Here is a 6,979-nt window from a genome sequence, read left to right as displayed (position 1 = left end):
AAATCTGAACCAACTATACTATCAACCCAAAATTATCATTCTAAATTTAATGGAACTGATAGAATCACCATCTGACATTTGGATCATAAAATGTAGACTAAAGTCAAACTACTCACTTATAAGGCTACTTGAAACCCTATTCTAATCATTCTCAAATGCTTCGGAGACTGTGTGAACCATTCCCACAACTCATAAATGATATATAAAAACTACAAAGAAGGGCAAAATGAATAAAACCCAAAAAAAATAAAAATCACAACAAGAATTTTTATAATAATATGTATAAGTAGTGTGTATACACAATTTTATGCTATTTTACAAACCTATACAAAATTGTATTTGACTTTCTACGAGCTTCAACTACGAAACTTCATCCAAAATAAGTTAAACAATTTTTAAATAACTTTAAATTTTAACTACAATTTCAAAATGACATCTCCAAAGAACTATAATAGTCAAATTGTAATCTTGTGATGAAACTTATACATTTATGCAAGATTACCCAATCAAGTCTACTTATTGTTTGACGAAATGTCCTAGAGAAAACTATTTTAGCAGGAACTATTTATTAGGTTTATGATAGTGATATGCATTTTAGGAAGATCACATACCAAAAGATAACAAGTAGAAGGGAGAATCCAAAGATTTTATTGTAACGCCCCGAGTCTACACCCTAGATGCTACACGGTGCTCATAATTCCGATGGACGATAAGCTAACCCATGACTGGTACCTACTGCAATAACTGAATAGTAATACTGCAAATATGCAGAAATTAGGCAAAGACTTTCCATAAGGTTCAATACTGAAATAAAACTGAATATGGCATAACAATACCAAAACTCAAACATCTGTCTAAAAATACTCTAGTATAAAAAGCCTTTATTGTATAAATCATGGAGTTGATGGGACAAGCTCCCAACTAACTCCAACTATTGAAAACTATACTGATAAACTAAAATAAAAAAGAAAATAATCATGTCCTCAAACTACGAGGACTCACCACTAACTCTGACTACTGAAGATTTGAATTGTTAAGGGTGCTCGGGAGCCCGTGTGTCTAAAACTATGATATAAAATATAATAGTGGAAAAGTATGTGTCAGTACTTTGAATGTACTGGTATGCTAAGTGAGGTAGGATGAAATGCATGTGTTCATGTGCATGAAAAAACTGACTAAATGACATGTATATAACTGAATGGGAGTATATGCATGAATATGTATACTGTAATATGAGATCATGATAACACTAGCTACTGAGTTCTGAATTATTGATTTACTGATATGTGAGAATATTGATGTTGTGTAGCTGATAACTAAGTGATTGTATCTGACAGTCTTGATCCTATGGAAGTATACTAAGTTCCGTATTGAACTGAGTGACTGTATCTTACAGTCCTAAATCTGTAGAACTGAACTGAGTTCTATTTTGAGACTAGAACTAAAACAAAAATTGTGGGAGGTAATCATCTAATCGATATGCCCCTTTCTGAATATATTGGGGCCCAACTTGTAACTCCAGTTGGAAGGGTCTCAGTACCGTGCTAAGGGTAAAGACAACTGTGAGTTAACCCTCTCTGACAGGAAGCTCTTTCGTCAACCGTCACTGGAAGGAAAACTCATATGAGATGTATCAACCCTAGTCTGGTAGGAAGATATCTCAACCTACACTGGCTATGTAGTTTTGTAATGCAGGGATCGATACTAAGGGTCAAACCCTCTGTTGGCAGAAATATCCTCATCCCTGGGTTAACTCAGTACTGAATCCTACTCCCAACTGAATAGACACTAAACTAATTTCCTAGTTCCGACTAGGCTTGACTGAACTGTTACTGATTTTATTGAGTTCCGCTGACTAACGAAATACTACTAAATTCTATTAGTTGACTGAGGTTTAAACTGGATATTGAACTAGACGGGACTAATACTGAATCTACTGAGTTCTCCTGAGTCTTGTAACTTACTGAGAGTACTACTGATCGTGATATAACTGAGAGTATTCTGTAAATGACACTGACTCTAGGTGCCCAGGACTCAATAGCATGAAAAGTAAAGCTTCACATGATCTTGTAGAAAAAAGCATAAATATGCACACTTGTTCATAATGCATATATAGAGGTATTTTATCAAACACTGGCATGGCATGAAATAGTATACATACTAGCATGATATAATTTTATCATTACAATCGCATGAGCAATTAATCAAACACTTGGATAGCATAATCTATGCACATAACACTAAAACAACATGTGAGCATCATGATCCAATTCTAAATTCATAATTCCATGGGTTTTAGTATGAATTCACATGATAAATCACATATGTCAATTAATTCTACATCAATCTTGTAATAAATCATGAAATAGAAACCCAATTATAGCAATAATCATGACTACACTTTGATTTCAAATAATGGAAAGTATGGAATCAAGCTACTTGAAGTTTAAAAGAGTTTCTTGGACTCCAACGATCGAAGGAAACCTTGGATGAACAGTTCACATACCTCGATTGTTTAATTCTTGAAGAACAATGGCAAAATCTTGAGCCTTGGCTTTGAAAGTAAATCACCTAGGGTTTTTGTTCTTGAAAAATTTTAGAGAAAGTGAGTGTATGTTGTTTAATGAGGGATGAATCTCGTGTTTTAGGGCTTAATAGGGGTGGGGAAAAAGATCCAAATACCGCTATGGAAGTGTCTTTTTAATGATTGAAAACCAAACTATCGACGCGCAGACCGATGCATCTTTGGCATCGACGTGATGGCCAATGTACCCCGTCAAGTCCGCATTGGTTCAATTGAATTTTCAACTGGGAGCCAACCAAAAATATTAATCGACGTGATGGACAGCGCTCTACATCGAGATCACGTTGATACACTATTTTGGGTTCCCAGATATATGTCAAATGAGGTTCGAAAAATCAAAAACTCATCCAGGAACACCTACTGACATTCCTGATCATGATTCAACCTAAAGATTGATACTTTAAGGTCATAAGAGTCATGAAATATAGTTTCCAACTTATGAAGTCCAGAATAATACTAAGTCTGAATACTTAGGTAGAATTTTCTAAGTTTGGGACCCCTTAGCAAGCTTAAAAAACTGAGTTGAGCTTAAGATTTTGAGAGGTCTTATAATATCTCCCCCTTAGGGATATTCATCCTCGAATGAGACTGGTTAAACTGAGAATACTGATAAACTGGACTTAGACGCTGAACATGTACAACTAAAGCATGATTTCATGACTGAAATTATTGATATACTGAATTATCATACTGAACATGCATATCTGATACATGATTACATAGCTGAACATGGTTCATGAATGCATGAATGGGATTACTGATAAGCTAGACTTATATACTGGACATGCATATATGATGTTTGAGTACATGACTGAACTAATTCATAAATGCATGACTGAGCATGCAATATTAATTGATACCAAGTTGGTAGCTATATCTGAACATGAGACTGAGTAAATTCAAAGGAAAACTGTTACCTTGGGCTAGGTCTGAGTTTGCGAAGAAAAGGTGAGGATACTTGGTCTGCATGTCTGCTTCTTCTTCCCAAGCAGCTCCCTCAATGGACTGATTCTGCCAAAGTACTTTGACTAGAGGGACTTCTTTGTTCCTCAGTCTGTGAATCTGATAATCAAGGATTTCAATGGGAGTCTCTTCATAAGAGAGGCTGTTCTGAATATCTATGCCCTCTATAGGGACTACAACTGCTAGGTCACCTATGCATTTCTTAATCAAGGAGACATGGAACACTGGATGCATTAAAGCTAAGTCTGAAGGCAACTCAAACTCGTAAGCTACCTTTTTTAAATGGCTGAGAATTCAGTAAGGACCGACATATCGAGGACTGAGTTTCCCGTTCTTGCCAAACCTCTTCACTCCTTCATAGGAGAAATTTTCAATTACACAAAATCACCAATCTCAAACTCGAGATCCTTTCTGCGTACATCTGCATACGATTTCTATCAGCTCCGAGCTGTCTTAAGCCTTTCCCTGATAAACTAAACTTTCTCTAAGGTATCAAATACCAAGTCAGGCCTTACCACGCACTTCAAACCAATCAGTGAGATATCTACACCTCCTCCCATAAAGAGCCTCAAACGGAGCCATCTGAATACTGGAATGATAGCTGTTATTATATGTGAATTCAATCAAAGGTAAGTGGTTATCCCAACTAACTTTAAACCATATCACTCTAAAGTTTGAATGGCCCTTTCTACTTGACCATCTGTCTGAGGATGAAAGGCTATACTGAGGTGAACTCGGGTACCAAGACCCTTTGGAATGCCTTTCAAAAATAAGAGGTGAACTGGCTACCTCATGTCATAGTTTTTCAAAAACTCCAACACCTTCTCTGATGGAGTTTTAAATATTTTTGAGAGAATATATACTGTAGGCTCTTATGGTCAGTGAATAAATTAACGTGCACCCTATACAAATAGTGCCTCCAAATCTTTAAAGCAAACACTATTGCTGCTAACTTAAGATCATAAGTAGGATAGTTCTTTTCAAGGGGCTTAAGTTGTCTAGAAGCATAGGCTATGACATTATCTCTCTTCATCAAAACATACCCCAAACCGACTCTAGAGGCATCATAATATACCACAAACCCATCTGAACTATCTGGTAGGATCAAAACTGGAGTTGTAGTGAGTCAAGTCTTCAACTCCTGAAAACTCTTTTCATAAGAATCTGACCACTAGAATTTGACTTTCTTTATAGCCAATCTGGACATAGGGGATGCAATAAATAAAAATCCCTCAACAAACCATCGGTAATAGCCAGCCAAACCCAAGAAACTCCTGATATCTGATGGAGATATAGGTCTAGGCCAGTTTCTCACTGCTTTGGTCTTTTGGGGATCAACTCTAATGCCATCATCGAAAATGATATAGCCAAGGAAGGCTACTGACCTTAGTCAAAATTCGTACTTGCTGAATTTGGCGAATAGCTAATCGTTTCTGAGAGTCTGCAATACTATTCTGAGATGGTCTACATGATTATGCTCACTGCAGGAGTAGACAAGAATGTCATCTATGAAGACTATAAAAAACATGTCCAAGTACTTCTTGAACACATGGTTCATCAAGTCCATGAAGGCTGAAGGGGTATTAGTAAGACCAAAGGACATAACTAAGAATTTAAAGTGACCATACCGAGTTCTAAAGGCTATTTTTGGGATGTCACATTCTCTGACTCTGAGTTGATGATAGGCCGATCTAAGGTCTATCTTGGAGAAGTAATTGGCACCCTGAAGTTGGTCAAAAAAGTCATCAATTCTGGAAAGTGGATACTTTTCTTGACCATGACTTTATTTAGCTAACGGTAATTAATACACATTCTAAGAAAACCGTCTTTCTTATGCACGAATAAAATTAGGGCACCCTACAGGGACACACCGAGTTTGATGAATCCCTTATCTAGGAGATCTTTTAACTGTTTTTTAATTATCTGAGTTCTGTAGGTGCCATTTTGTATGGTGGGGTAGATATGGGTTGAGTATCTAGAAGAAAGTCTATTTCGAAGTCTATTACCCATTCGAGAGAAACTCCGGGGAGATCTTTGGGAAACACATCTAGGAATTCACATGCTACTGACACTGATTCAAGATTAGGGGGTTCTGAACTAGAGTCCTGGACTCAAACGAGATGTAGACACATTCCTTAGATATTATTTTTCTTGCCCTTAGGTAAGAAACAAGCTGACCCCTAAGTGCTGAAGTACTACCCCTCCACTCAAGGACAGGTTCATTTGAAAATTAAAACTGGACAATTATGTTTCTGTAGTCGACTGAGGCATAGTAGGAATGAAGCCAATCCATGCCGAGACTGACATCAAAATCGGTCATCTCTAATTTGACTAAGTCAACTAAAGTGACTTTTGAAGATACCATAATCGGACAGTTCATGTATACCTACCAGGATATGAAAGATTTAGCCACTGAGGTAGAGACTGAAAAAGGCTTTGCTAGGATTTTAGGACTGACTCCGAAATCAACAGCTATATAAGGAGTAACAAAGAACAAAGAAGCTCCTAGTCTAGCAAAGGATAAACATTTAAATGATAAACTTGTAACATACTAGTGACCATATCAAGAGAACTCTCCTGATCCTGTTGGGACTGAAGTGCGTAGAGTCTATTTGGGTGCTGCCCACTGTTGGCACTGGATGCGTTACCCTGCTGATTCAGGCAATCGGACTGAGATGGGGGATGTTTATACTGACTCAGAAAACCCACCTAAGAACATTGTCTGACCCTGTGGCCTGGCTTACCACATTCAAAACATATATCACTGCCAGCTCTGCAGATACTCTGGTGGTTTTTGCCACACTTTTGACAAAGGGGATTGGTTCGGGCACTGCTAACACTACCCTGGGGTTTAGGGCCAGACGCCCTATCTCTATTTCCTTCTCTGAATTTCAAAATAGGAGTACTGGCTGAGGATAGAGATAGACTGAGGATTTTAGGTAGAACTAAGAATAATTCCCACCCTCTAACTTAGGCTGAGCGAAGTTGCAACTACCTGTTCTTTCTCTCTTATTCTCCCTCTCCTTCTCTTTGTTCTTAGCCTTCTCTATATGCTAAGCATAGACCATAAGCCTGTATATGTCCATCTTCTCAATCAACATTGTGGTCCTACACTCTTTGACCACACTATTAGACATGCCAGATATAAACTTACTCATCTTAGATCTGCTACCACATGAAAAACATATCTGACTAATTGAGAAAACTTAAGAGAATACTCTTGTACCGTTATGTTTCCCTACTTTAGATTTATAAACTCCAAAACCTTCATTTTTCTCAAATCTAGCAGGAAGAACCTATCCAGAAAAGCAACAACAAACTCCTTGCATTCTGTGGGCACTGCATCTACGACCCTTTCTATTTTCCACTATTTAAACCATAGTGTTCCACATCCTGTAACTGATATGCAGCCAACTCAGTGCTCTCAACAGA

Source organism: Capsicum annuum, chromosome 7, assembly GCF_002878395.1.
Source record: "Capsicum annuum cultivar UCD-10X-F1 chromosome 7, UCD10Xv1.1, whole genome shotgun sequence".
Lineage (NCBI taxonomy): Eukaryota > Viridiplantae > Streptophyta > Magnoliopsida > Solanales > Solanaceae > Capsicum > Capsicum annuum.
The sequence above is the reverse complement of the archived record's forward strand: the minus strand, read 5'-3'. Positions refer to the sequence as shown.